This window comes from Astatotilapia calliptera, chromosome 8 (assembly GCF_900246225.1).
Source record: "Astatotilapia calliptera chromosome 8, fAstCal1.2, whole genome shotgun sequence".
Classification (NCBI taxonomy): Eukaryota; Metazoa; Chordata; class Actinopteri; order Cichliformes; family Cichlidae; genus Astatotilapia; species Astatotilapia calliptera.
Genome location: NC_039309.1, coordinates 8,533,646 through 8,547,006, shown reverse-complemented (window position 1 = coordinate 8,547,006; position 13,361 = coordinate 8,533,646). Strand labels below are relative to the sequence as shown.

Below are 13,361 nucleotides of genomic sequence, written 5' to 3'. Positions count from 1 at the left end.
CTGTCATCAAGTTCAGTTAATGGATCAAATGCACTGAAAAGGCTGTTTTGTTGGGATCAATAGAGGACAATTACTGTTGTTTTTTACATTTGCCCTGCCCTCTTTTAGGGCAGGGCAAATGTAAAAAACAACAGTGATAGAACAGCAAGCATCTCGAGAAACCAGAGGACGAGGATGCTCATTAATCTCTGAAAGCCATGATGATAGCAGGTTTCTTCTTTCTGATCTTCTTCACAGGTAAGCTGATAATTCCATCTAGCTTCATAGAGCTGACTTATGGTGCTTTTAAAATATAAGTAATCAACACTTTATTTTAACTTCATAAAAGTAAGTAGTAAGTATGTAGTTCAGTATGAAGTCTGTTTTCCTCTGAAACCAGCCATTTACCACCAAAGAACAGAAATATCCTTTTGATAAATTACACATTTTTCCGGCTCCTACTAAAACCAGATTTTTAAAAAAGAATATTAATGGATCAGGGCTTTTAAACACATTAATAAAAACAAAATGCATTTATGGGAGGAAGACAAAACAAAAAGCAAGATATTTGATTAAAAATTCAAACATGTGACAAGAAAGTAACAAGAAAAAGCACAGAATAATGGCATGGAAACACATAGGGACTTACTAGATGCTTACTGATTACACACAGAGTAATCAGTAAGTGAGCAGGGGGTAAACAATACACAGCTGAAATCAACAGACAATGGCAGGGGAGGAAATAGAACTCCATGTAAGACACCGGGGACAAATAATTATGAACATTTTTCAAAAGGATGTAAACAACCAAGACTAAATAAAGCTTATCTTAACCATGCTGTTTAAAACAAGAGATAGTGTACACTTGGGAACAAAGCAGACATGGAGACAATTAAAGCAGGGCAGACATTCACGGAAGAAAGTGTGAAAAGTCTTTGTTTTGTCTTTGTTAATCTGTCTTTGTCACTGTAATGCTGGGGTTTGTCGATCACTTTAAAATGGACGGTGTGGAGGAGGGGTTGTTTAATTGAGGTGCACAAGTGGTTCATCGAACTGACAGGCTGAAGTTAACTCTGTTCCCTCTAAATGTGCTTTTTGTTCAACAATTTAGCTGTACAGACCAAAAGTGGAATCAGCTGTCAAAGTATATCTCTACAAGATGCGATCAGTACTATTATAAGCAATTTTAAGATATGACTTAACCACCATTTATATCAGGATTAAGTCTTTTGCTAGTTATACCCAACCAGTTTATAACATAATAGGTTACTACATATAACTACACAACCACCTTAAAACTCTACAATTTCTTTGTCTCCAGCTTTGTCTTTTTCTCCCCGTATACCAGCACTGATTTAGAGCTTTTGTCTAAATGACAACATCATTCAGGACAACACTGCAACAAGAATATAAGCCTTCATTGGAGAGTATCACCATTAAATCAAGGTTGCCTTTTCATTCAGCTGCCTCTCAAACGCACATAAAACCTGAAAGAATAAACTTATGTTGAAACCAAGCACACCATTGTTTTTCTTGTGACATTACCAATAAGTTTGATGTGTCACATGGCCCTCTTCCTATTGAAAACTTCTAAATGGCAACTATGGTCACCACCCATCTTGAGGAGTTTGCCCCCTCACATATACTAATGTGCCACAAACAGGACTTTAATATCACCAACCATTCCCATTTTACTATGGTGTATCCATAGTATATCCATAGTATCCATATAAATGGCCCACCCTGTATAACGCAAATGGAAATTAAATGAATCATTAAGTGAAATACAAACTATAAAGGTCCAAAAAGAATAACTGTGTAAAGCTATATCTTCCTTGGCCTGTTCAACAGCCAGGTCTGGCTGGAGTTAAGAGAATTCATGGGGTATATTGTATATTGCAGCCAATATTTCCACTGCCTTTAGCACTGGCAAAGGTCAGTTAAAAATTGCGTACATTTGAATGAATTCAAGGTATAAATTCATCACCAGTAACACAATAGTAAACCCTATTAGAAGTATGAGTTTGGTAAGTGGGGGCATCTATAATTGTATAGAAATATATATATAATGTTATGGAGGGCCTGGCATCATCTTGTGCTTTATTTGTGTAATATTATATCATGTGATTTCGCTACAAGAAGTAGCACTGTGTATAATGAATTAAGAAATGTGATGAAGTGAAATATTCCATGAGTAGGGTTTACTTTCTTTTTTTTACCTCATCCTATAAGTTATATATTTTATAAACTCTAAAATTACAAATGTTACAACATTTAATGCAGTAGAAGTGTATGTTTTTAATCACTATTTAACGAAACATCCAGATTTCATTAATAAAGGGGAAGAAACTGACATGTTCTTGTACTCTTTTCTGCCAGGTGGAAATGCTTTCACTGTAGAGCTACACGATGATCAACAGATGCCCAATGACACCATTACTACAGGTACAGAAAGAGCACTTCAGAAGTTGTCAGGAATTATAAATATATGCATTTTAAATTAATTATCTAGCCAGTTAGCTTTTCTGTTTTACAAATGTATTCATTACTTCTTTTGACTATTTAGATTATATTATTAGATTATATTTATTGTTTATATTGTTAATTTAGTACTTTCTATAGTAAGAAACAGTATATATGTCATGAAGACAATACATGTATATGAGAAACCTGTTTGTCACACACATATATTTCAGATCATCAAGCAAATACAACATTAACATTACACAACAATAACCAGAGTAACTACAAAATGCAGTTTTTAAATGATGATTTCAGGAGGGGGGGGGGGGGGGGGGGGGGGGGTGTAAGTTATGGACAACCTACCTTTGTCCCACCCTCAGCAGCAAGAATTGCAATCAAGCGTCAAGCAATCACTGTGGGGGAATTTGGGTTCACTCTTCTTTGCTGAGTTGTTTTAATTCAACCACACTGGGGTCTGATTTAAGTCTGGATTTGCAGTATGCAACTCCAAGTCTTCATTTTATTCTTTGAGCCATTCAGAGAAGTTGGATCAAATACTTCACAGTCCAAGTCTGGTGGCTAGAAATTCTCATTTTGGGTAGAAAAGAGAATTTATGGTTCTATTGATGATGACAAATAAAGCAGCAAAGCAGCCCCAGACTGTCACACTACCACCACCATGTTTCACTGTTTGTAAGATATTGTTGGAATAGGACCAGGTTTGTTCAGAGAACCTTTTTTCCCCTTGATGCATTTCTTATTTATTCAGGTTACTGATCAGAAACAAGTAAGTGTGACAAATATGCAAAAAACTAAGAAATAAGATGGGAAATAAAGACTTTTTCATGGGATTCTACATACATACAGTTGTTATATACACTCATCATATGCAACAGTATCTATTTATTTATTCCAGGTGGAAATGCCTCTGGTTTATTGCCACAACATGTTGATCAGCAGATATCCAACGGGACCTTTAACAGAGGTACAGGTCTATTTTTAAATACATGTGCAATAATTTGCTTTCTCTGCCAATTTATTTTTGATTCATTAAGCAGACTATCTGAAAATAAACTTCAGATTCAGTCAAAGATTCACTTAAATTTTGTGAAAATAAACTCTATTTATAATTTTCCATATTTTGTTGTACATGACTATCAACAATGAAGGGTAATATGCAGAGTGGTAATGATTAAGTTGATTACTAATCCTTGCAATAATCCTTTCTGTCATCGTTGTATTTTTACTCAGTTGTATATAGTATTTGTATTTGTATTCTATTTTTATCTTATTGTATATTTATTTTATTTTATTCTACTGTATATAGTATTTTATTTTATTCTATTCTGTACAGTTGTGTACTGTATTTATTCTTATTGTATTCTAATTTTTGCCTCATAACTTTTGCACTGTCCACTTCCTGCTGTGACAAAACAAATTTCCCACGTGTGGGACTAATAAAGGTTATCTTATCTTATCTTACTAAAGCCAAGCTATTTCTTCCCCCCTAAGGACCTTGAGAAGCTGATTCATGCATTCATTACTTCGAGACTAGACTACTGTACCTCCCTTTATTTTATTTTGGTCTCCCACACTATTTTCTTAACTGTTTGCAATTAGAATAGATTGAATGCCTTTATTGTCACTATACACTTGTACAATGAAAGACAGAGCATCTCCTTCTCAGTGCAAACATGCTCGGGGGGTCTGCAGCACTACATACATATGGACAGTATTAACAGAGAAAAAATATATGAAATGTAAGAATATAGAAGCCAGTTTTAAAAAGCAATATGTAATAAACAGTGTTATGTATATACAGTTGGGTTACATAGAGGATATGAACAACCAGGTGCCAGAATGAATGATCATATTACTCCAGTTTTAACTAGCTTACACTGGCTTCCTGTGAAATTTCGTATTGATTTTAAAATTCTTTTACTCACTTATAAAATTTTAAACTGTATGGCACCTAGCTATTTAACAGGACTTCTCCATTTGTGTAACCCAAAAAAGCACTAAGATCCTCTAATCAGATGCTCTCAATGAAACCCAGGTCTAGCCTGAAAGCCAGAGGCGATCGTGCCTTTGCTATCGCTACACCTAGACTATGGAATAATCTCCCTGTTGCCATTCGTACTTCTGATACTATTCAGTCTTTTAAATCTTGCTTAAAGACTCATCTATTTACTTTGGCCTTGACTCAAGTTAGTTGATTATCATTTGGCAGGCTTCTATGTTTGTCTTGTGTTGCTGTTGTCTCACTGTTGGTTCTTGCTCTTAATTTGTGAAGCACTTTGATCGACATTGTTGTTGTTTTTACATGTGCTTTATAAATACATTTTAATTTTAATTTAACTTAAATTGTATGGATATCATCATCAGAGTGTCTTGATGCTGTTTCAGAAAAAGAAGAGAACAATAATGGAAACTGTGGTTATAACGATGTTGTAAAGTTTCTAAACTTGAACAAAGGCAATGATAACTACATTCTGACAAGGCCTGTGAAAAACTACAATACTGTTACAGAGATATCACATCTAATGAAAGTTTTTGGGATCCTAGATATGGTAAGTAGTTTCTATTTTTGCTCATGAAGCATCATTCCCTTCTGCCAAACATTAATTCTTTACTCTAGTTATTTGCTATTATTAATGCTCTATACTTATAGTTATTATTATTAGTTAATACTGTGGTGGGTTGTCTTCAGGTTTTGGTCATCTGCTTGCACTCTGAAGTTTAATGATGAGAGATATACATTGCTATGTTTTTAGAGCCCTACAAATTTTGAATTTGTATTTTATACAAGGAAAGGTATTGTGTTTTACATAAGGATGGGTATCGTTTAGGTTTTATCCGATACCAGTGCCAAACCAGTATGTTGCCGGTGCTTAAACGGTGCTCGAACCGGTGCTTAAAGAATGGAGAACACAAACTTTGTCCAAAAACCTCTCATATTTAGCTGTTTTGTGTAAAAAGATAACAATGTTAGCCTTTTCTGCAGCTATGGGGCATATATGGTATCACTCTTGGCTGGAAGCAGTGCTTAAACAATGGAAAAAACACAAACTTTGTCCAAAAACCTCTCATGTTTAGTCGTTTTCCACTTTTTCTTTGGTCATTTTAGCCTTTTTGGTCAGGGTGAAGGGAGTATCTGCCATTAAAACAACAAGACAGCCACATGTAACTATGACGGTGTTTGCTAGTTCACCTTACATGCATTAATTTAATAACGTGGTTAGCCTACTCAATGTAAATTACACACGAACAACATTAAGCTACTCCCCCAAAGAAGAACAGCTGCTGCTGCCATCATCATCCGTCATCATTTCTGCTACACTGGCAGGGCTACGGGCCAGGAGTCTCCTCTTCGGGTTCTTGGGGGATGTTGATAACTCCGGGTCCGATAACAGGCACCACACCCGCAGTATATGTGCTCGTCGTTCGTCGTCAGATTCGAGGTGTTACCTCCTTTGCACAGTATCACAGTATCACCTTAAAGCACTTGTTGCAGGCTGCTGAGTTTGCATGTTTTGCTGTGAAGTACAGCCAGACTTTTGACCGCTTCGCCTTGGGCATTTTTAATCTGTAGCTCTGCTCTAAAAGAACGTACGCACCTGGGCCCGCCTACTATCCTTGCAAAGGTAAAATGATTGGCTAGAATCCAAAGTGCATGACATCTCAGGAAAAAAAGGACCGAAATAAAGCACCAAAATGTGCGCTGCTTTTCGGTCTGGTTACTACTGTTTATGTCAGAACCGATACTGGTACTCATCCCTAGTTTTACAGCACTTTTGTTAGCTACAGTTTGCTAATTGCATCGCTGGCAAGATATAAGATCCACTATAAATAAAGAATTGTTATTTCCATCTGGAATAAAAATTATTTGGGTCTGTTTTTGGGACCTCTTCACCATTTCTGTGACCACATATGGAATACTCAGGCACCTAGTCTAATCTAGCGTCACCCTTGATTTCTTTGCACACAGAAAGAAACCGAACAGCTCTTCATTTCTTATATTTGGGTATTTTTGGTAAGTTTTTCATTAGAAATACACAATTTCAAGCTATTGTTGAAATATGGATTTCATCTGTTTTTCTTGCTTCCATCCCTCCCTTCTCTTTTACAAAACCTTGTGTAGAGATGGAAAAATGAGCACATTTCTTGGAACCCAAAGGAATTCTGTGGACTTGAATCCATAACAATTCCTACTGAACTGTTATGGATGCCAGATTTAATTATCGAAGAAATGTAAGTTTAATATTAATATGCTTAATATTTATATTCTATCCATACACTCTTAGATGTAGAATAGGAGAACAGAATAAAAATAATCCTTTAATTGTCCTACAAGGGGAAATTTGGTTGTATCAGCAGCAAAAAAAAAACAAAACACACATATACAAAAAGAACAGGACATAGGACAGAAAACGCAATTTTTACATATTTACATCATGGACAATAGTTACCAGAGCAGAGCAGAGTACAGTACAGTTGTTAAAATTAGCGTACAGATAGTGTGCAAACAGAGCAGGATAGTGAAAGATGTTTAAATAGTTACGAATATTTAGAATAATTAGAAAAGTGCAGATTGTGTATTGTACCTGTGCATTAAAAAGTAGACATGTAACTTACAATAAGTTAGTGTATATATAGGCTGAGAAAAAGTAATGTGCAGTTATAACAGGAGAAGCACTGATGTAAACATCTGTGTTTGTTGGGAGCAGTTTTGATTGTACAGTCTGACAGCTGCACGGAGGAAGGACCTGCGGAAACGCTCCTTCATGCATCTAGGATGCAGCAGTCTGTCACTGAAGGAGTTCTGCAGTTCAGCAACATTTACATGCATGGGGTGGGAGACTCTATCCATCAGAGATGTTATTTTGGCCAGAGTCCTTCTGTTTCCCACCACCTGCACTGAGTCCAGGGTGCATCCCAGAACAGAGCTGGCCTTCCTAATGAGTTTATCAACACAATTGTCTATAAAATTCTGAGCTCCACCTAGGGGGGCAGTAGTCCACAATAGATAAACAAAAACAAGAAACACAAGAACAACTATTAAAGAGAAGTGGTAAATGGCCTGTATTTGTATAGCGCTTTTACTAGTCCCCCCTAGGGACCCCAAGGCGCTTTACACAGCCAGTCATCTACCCATTCACACACACTGGTGGAGGCCTACATGCTACAACTGTAGGCACGCTACAGTTGTAGCCACAGCTGCCCTAGGGCGGACTGACAGAGACGAGGCTGCCATATCGCGCCATCGGCCCTTCTGGCCTGGTAGGTGAAGTGTCTTGCCCAAGGATACAGTGACTGAGACTGTCCGAGCCGGGCCTCGAACCGGCAACCTTCCGATTACAAGGCGAACTCCCAACTCTTGAGCCACGATCGCCCCGCGAATAAAAAAGGACTCGGTCACTTGGTCGGAATGTATTCACATTCACAGACCCACCAACAGTTATGGTGATGCTGTAACATTGTTATTTCATGGAAAAAATATGAAAACTGTGCCTACACTTTGTGTTAAAAAAGAGGGGGGAGACTGTTAGAAAAAAAATTTATTTATAAAATGTGCTGCTTGCTTTTGCTTTAATTTCATTTCTCATGGTCTATGATAGATGCTATGGAATTGCACTATACCTCGTGTAAAATTTGTTTTTCATTTTCATTCAGGACAGAGAAGGATAGGGCTACTACAAACCCTTTTCTGACGATTTATTCAAATGGCAACGTCTCATTTAGGAATGATCATGTGGTAGTAAGCACCTGTAAGATGAATGTGTACAAATTCCCCTTTGACATTCAGAGCTGCAACCTCTCCTTCAAGTCAATGACACATACTCGTGAGTTCATAACAGATTTTGTTTTTCTTGGTCTCAAGAATAGACATCATCAGATACCACGGCATATTTTTCTTCCTTACTGATGTGATTACTGCATTTTCCCACTTCAGCTCGAGAAATAAATTTGAAAACACTGGAAAATGATAAAGTGATAACAAGGTGGTCCAAAGACTTGATAGAAACACAGGATGAATGGGAGTTCCTCAACATTACAGTCAACAACCAAACCAGTGATTTGGACTCATTTCAATCTATGCTTGTTTACACTGTAAGTATTTTGAAAACATTTATCCACTTCAGCCACACAGCATCAAGCCAAACCATATTTCTAGTTTAATTCATTTGTCATGAAAACAAAGGTAATCCATTGTGTAGCTTTTTTTCCCCGGCAGCTTTCAATGCCTAGGTTTCTTCACCACATTTATGATTACTGACACCTACTTCGGTTGCCGCGTTCTTAAGCTCCAACAAAGTAATTTTTGCCCTGTTGATAAAAAAAATGGCACTGGATACTGAATGTACCAAATGTTTATTTATTGCTGATTATTACTTTAATGATTATGGGAAGAAGTATATTGTCAGAAAAGTCATTGCGTTCTAATAGTATACTGCAGCAATTCTACAAAACCAACTAGATTAGTATCAAATAAAATGATTATTATATGATTTTTTTTAATCCAAAAATATTTTAATGTTATTGAACCTCTCCCAGATGGAGAGCAAACAGCTGGCAAATAATCTCATCCTCACAGAGGATGTGATCAAACAAGGTATTGTGCCAAAACGTGATTGTCTGCCAAAACATTAGTACAGGAATGTTGTTTGTAGCTCAAGAATCAATATAATTCATCAGAGATACATTTGATATTTGTTTCACATATTATAGGCCAACAAGTCATTAAATACAGGCAATCACGTTTTGACAGATGATCGCTTTTGGGCGATAGCCTGGTTTAGCCTGGTTAAGCTTTCAAAATAAACTCAAGATGTTGGGTTAGTTGTTAAATATGCCCAAGGCTAATCTAACAACTGGTCCCACAACAAGACCAACCATATGGGAAATCATTTGGTAAAGCTCAAGCAGGGAGTTCAACCAACAAGGAGCATTGTAACAAAAAGTGGGAGTAAACTTAGAGTGAATGGCCTGCAGGGTACAATCCATTTGACTAATCTGCTGTGAAGTTGGCTTTAGTTGCTGGACCAAAGCACCGAGAACTTGGTCATACTCACCTAACATGGCCCCATGACGGGTATATGGACTGTTTCCAAGTCTGCTGGGCCTGGAGATTGGCCGGGTTGTTCTATCATGGTTACTGGTGAAATAGACTAAGAGTTGGGTTTATTTACAGAGGGGCACATTGGGGCATAGGCAAGAGATACCAAGGGGCACCAAATGGGTGCTGGCAGCCAAGGAAAGTCTGTAAGAGAAGGAAATAAAGTGTTCTGGTGCCAACGTGGCTGCAGGAGTTGGTTACATCCATTCAAGATATTTGCAATTCCTCTAGATGCTCCGCAATGCATTTCAGCAGTGTCGCATTAAGCAAGTCTCGCTTCATGTGGCTTAAATTACAATCCGGTCTATTTTTTATGGAAGCTGAAGAAGGGCAGGAAGCCAGTCATAGGGCATTGAGAATTTGGTGATTTTCAAAATAAAGGTGCTATACCCATGTATACTATACTATACTTTCTCTGGCTTTCTGAAACATTCTCAGTGTAATTTGAAGTTGTGATGAGGACAGAACAAAAGTCAGTGTCATAAGCATGAAGGTGATTTTTCTCACTCAGCGTTCTCTGCATTTGCATCTTTTCTCTGTGCACACTTGTTTTTCCTTATTTACTTTTTGTGCCTGCCTTAATAGTTAATGCAAAGTAGAAGGATGATTAACCACTTGACACATGATTTCACAGATTACCATGAAGAGGAGATCTGTCCTCTACATTGCCAATTTCATTCTGCCGATCCTCTTCTTCTTAATTCTGGACTTGGTCTCCTTCCTGATCTCAGATAGTGGGGGTGAGAAGCTCAGTTTCAAGGTGACTGTCCTGCTTGCTGTCACCGTGATGCAGCTTATACTCAATGACATTCTGCCGAGCTCTTCAAACAAGGTTCCACTTATAGGTAAAGAAGACGAGTTTATTTGATGGAAGACATTAGTTAATCACATTAACACAACCTACTCTCCTCAGCTCTCTACTGCGTTGGGGTTTTTACTCTGATGCTGCTCAGCCTCTTGCAAAGCATTTTAGTGATGCATCTGCTTGATAAAGACTCTGCTACACAAAACAACAAGACAGATGGTGACCAAAGCCTAAGTGAGTAGCACTTAAAACTTAAAATGCTGTTTTTACAGGTGAGCTTAATCATAACAGTTATTCTACTTTTGGATCTAAAAGATATCATGTATGCAAGTTTACATTTCTGGTTATGGTTTCAATTATGTTGCTTTTTGTGTTTAATATGTCATTCCAGGGATGAAGAAATGTTGTCACTGTGCACCTGTATATGATGCATCGCCTGATGAAACAGAATCTGTGACCAAAGAGGTGAGAATTAACAACCATATAAAAAAAACCATATAAAAAGTTGTCATGTTGCATGAAAGTTAAAATGTGTGTTTGCATATCAGTTAAACTATTATTCCAGTCACAATGGCAACAAACCAGTTTTTAAAAAGTACCAGCAGTCATTTCACCATACATGTACTGCAGGTAAAATATTAAACACATCACCAATTTTCTAAGTAAATCTTTTTTTAAAGGTATTATTGATATGAAATTCTTCGCAGATGTTGGTAACAACCCATCCAATCTAAACTGTAGCTGCCCACAAATAAAGTTATATATTTCCTTAGAGATATGGTTATGTGTAAATTAATACTTAATTTATTTCTGTATATAATTTGCAAGCTTGTTCATTTCCTTCTTAAAAAAATAAATCTATACTTTTACAGGATAGCAGCAGCAAATTGATGGAGGCATCCCTTAATCTCAAACAAGTCTTAAATGAACTGGAAGAGAACGGGAAAACAATGAATCTGCTTGGCAGTAAAAGGAAAGACGTGAAGTCTGGCTACTGGACTAGAATAGCTAAAAGAATCAATAAGATGTTCTTAATTTTTTATATCACAACACTCACTGTGTTTTTGGGAACTATGTTTTCATTGTGGAACAGTGAAAACTACTAGGGCTGAAGTAAAAAGCAAACAAAAAAAATGAAGTGATTAAGATCAACATGAACTTATTTTTAATGTGTTCACCCCTGCTGTTCTTTCCCATTGGTCCAAATAAAACTCGTTCTATTAAGGTGCAGGTTGATGATGGTTCACAGTAATTTACTTTAAAACCAGTCAGAAGTGTTTAAAGAGGATATTTACGGATGGAGCCCTACTCTCAAAAACTGAAAGGGATGTAACAGTGTCTGTGAAGCTGGACTTAAGAAATAACTGCTTAAAGTTTTAAAAGGATGTTTAGCACCATCTTCTGTCAGCACGGGATGTTATGTCACCAGGTCGGTCGGTTGGTTGGTTGCAGCAAATACACTTACATTAGTTTATCTTAGCTAACTAGTGACAGAATTGATAACTTGGAGGAAAATAAGGACACTAAACCTAAAAATCAGTTTAAGGGGATCAGTTTCAGGCTGCAAGAAACCAAGGATATACTGTCCACTTTGACTGTCTTTGTCTCTAGCAGTATTTGGCTCCTTGTTATTTGACTAGTTGCACTGAAAAGGGAAAATCCAGTGGTTAGCTGTAATGTAACTAACAGCTAGCAGATACTGCATGTTAGCTGCAATGTAATATCAGGTCCTTAAGCTTCTTAGTCATTATTTTTAGTTTGTATTCTGTTTTTGGTTGGTGTTAGAGTTGTTCTTTATATTTGATTCTTTTCTTTAGTTTAGTCTAGCCTCTCTAGTATTCCCTCCCATCTTATTATCTACTCTATCTCTGTCTTAGGTATTAATGTTGTGTTATTTACCTTTAATCCTGCTGGCTTGCCTTTAAAGTCTGTTTTTTTTTTTTTAGCTCCCTTTAAATAAGGTTTATAACATATTTACACAATGGGTGAAGTTAAGACAGTCTAACACGTTGTTTGTGTTGTCTGGTATGCAGTGGAATGGTGAATTAACTTCTCCACTTCTTTTAAAGATTTTCTTTAAGCTCAGTTAAACTTTGTATTCGTTCAGACAGGAACTTGAGCAATGTCTGCCTATAATGGAATATTTCATTTCATTAATTTTGACACCAATTACTGATCTATGTACATGTTTGACAAGTAATAAACAAAATGCTAATGTTCTGCCAATTCTAACTAATGAATATATTTAAAGTACAGTGTATTGGAAGTGTAGATCTTTTATGACTTGTGTCAAATATGGTAAATGGACTGGATCATAAATAGTACTTTCCTACTATACCTGAGCAATCAAAGTGCTTTATACAACTTGCCTTATTTAGGCAAAAGAGAAGGCAACTTGGGGTTAGGATATTTAGCATGGAGCAGCCCTGGATCGAACCACCAATCTTCCAACTAGTAGATGCTCTACCTCCTGCGCTACAATAGCCACGCTTGCTTATTTCTGGCAACATCAAGCATTGTAGCTCATGTTTCCTGTAAATCTATTTGCTTCCTAGATACTTTGTGTATTAGCATGAAATAATCAGTCCTGTTATCTGGTTCTAAAAATGTAAAAAATAAATAAATAAACTTCTCCTTTCTCTGTATGTTTCTTGCACAACTAACCCATCTTTCCAGCAAATTTAAAATTACCGATGAGACTGTCATGTTAAAGTGGCTAGCTTCATCTATAAAATTAACATATTTACAGACTAGTCCAAACTTTTGATGTCTATAACTAACCCCACTTCAAGGCAACTATTTAAATTGTTAAAAGTTGGCTAAGGTTTAAATCTGGGGGTGGGGACACTTGGGGGGCATTGGGCTGGAGGCTGGCTATACCCTGGACAGATATCCAATCTGACATCAATTTGTAGTATGACCTGATTAAATATCATGCATTCCCCTCCAATACTTTCCAATCATATGAAGCTGCATCACTATCATCTACAAGGGCAT

The 13,361-nt window shown here is 36.9% G+C and overlaps 1 pseudogene; it reads left to right on the top strand.

Moving 5' to 3' along the window:
* The first annotated feature begins 200 nt into the window (after positions 1 to 200).
* Positions 201 to 11,470, top strand: LOC113028381 (5-hydroxytryptamine receptor 3A-like; annotated as a pseudogene).
* The last annotated feature ends 1,891 nt before the right edge of the window (positions 11,471 to 13,361 follow it).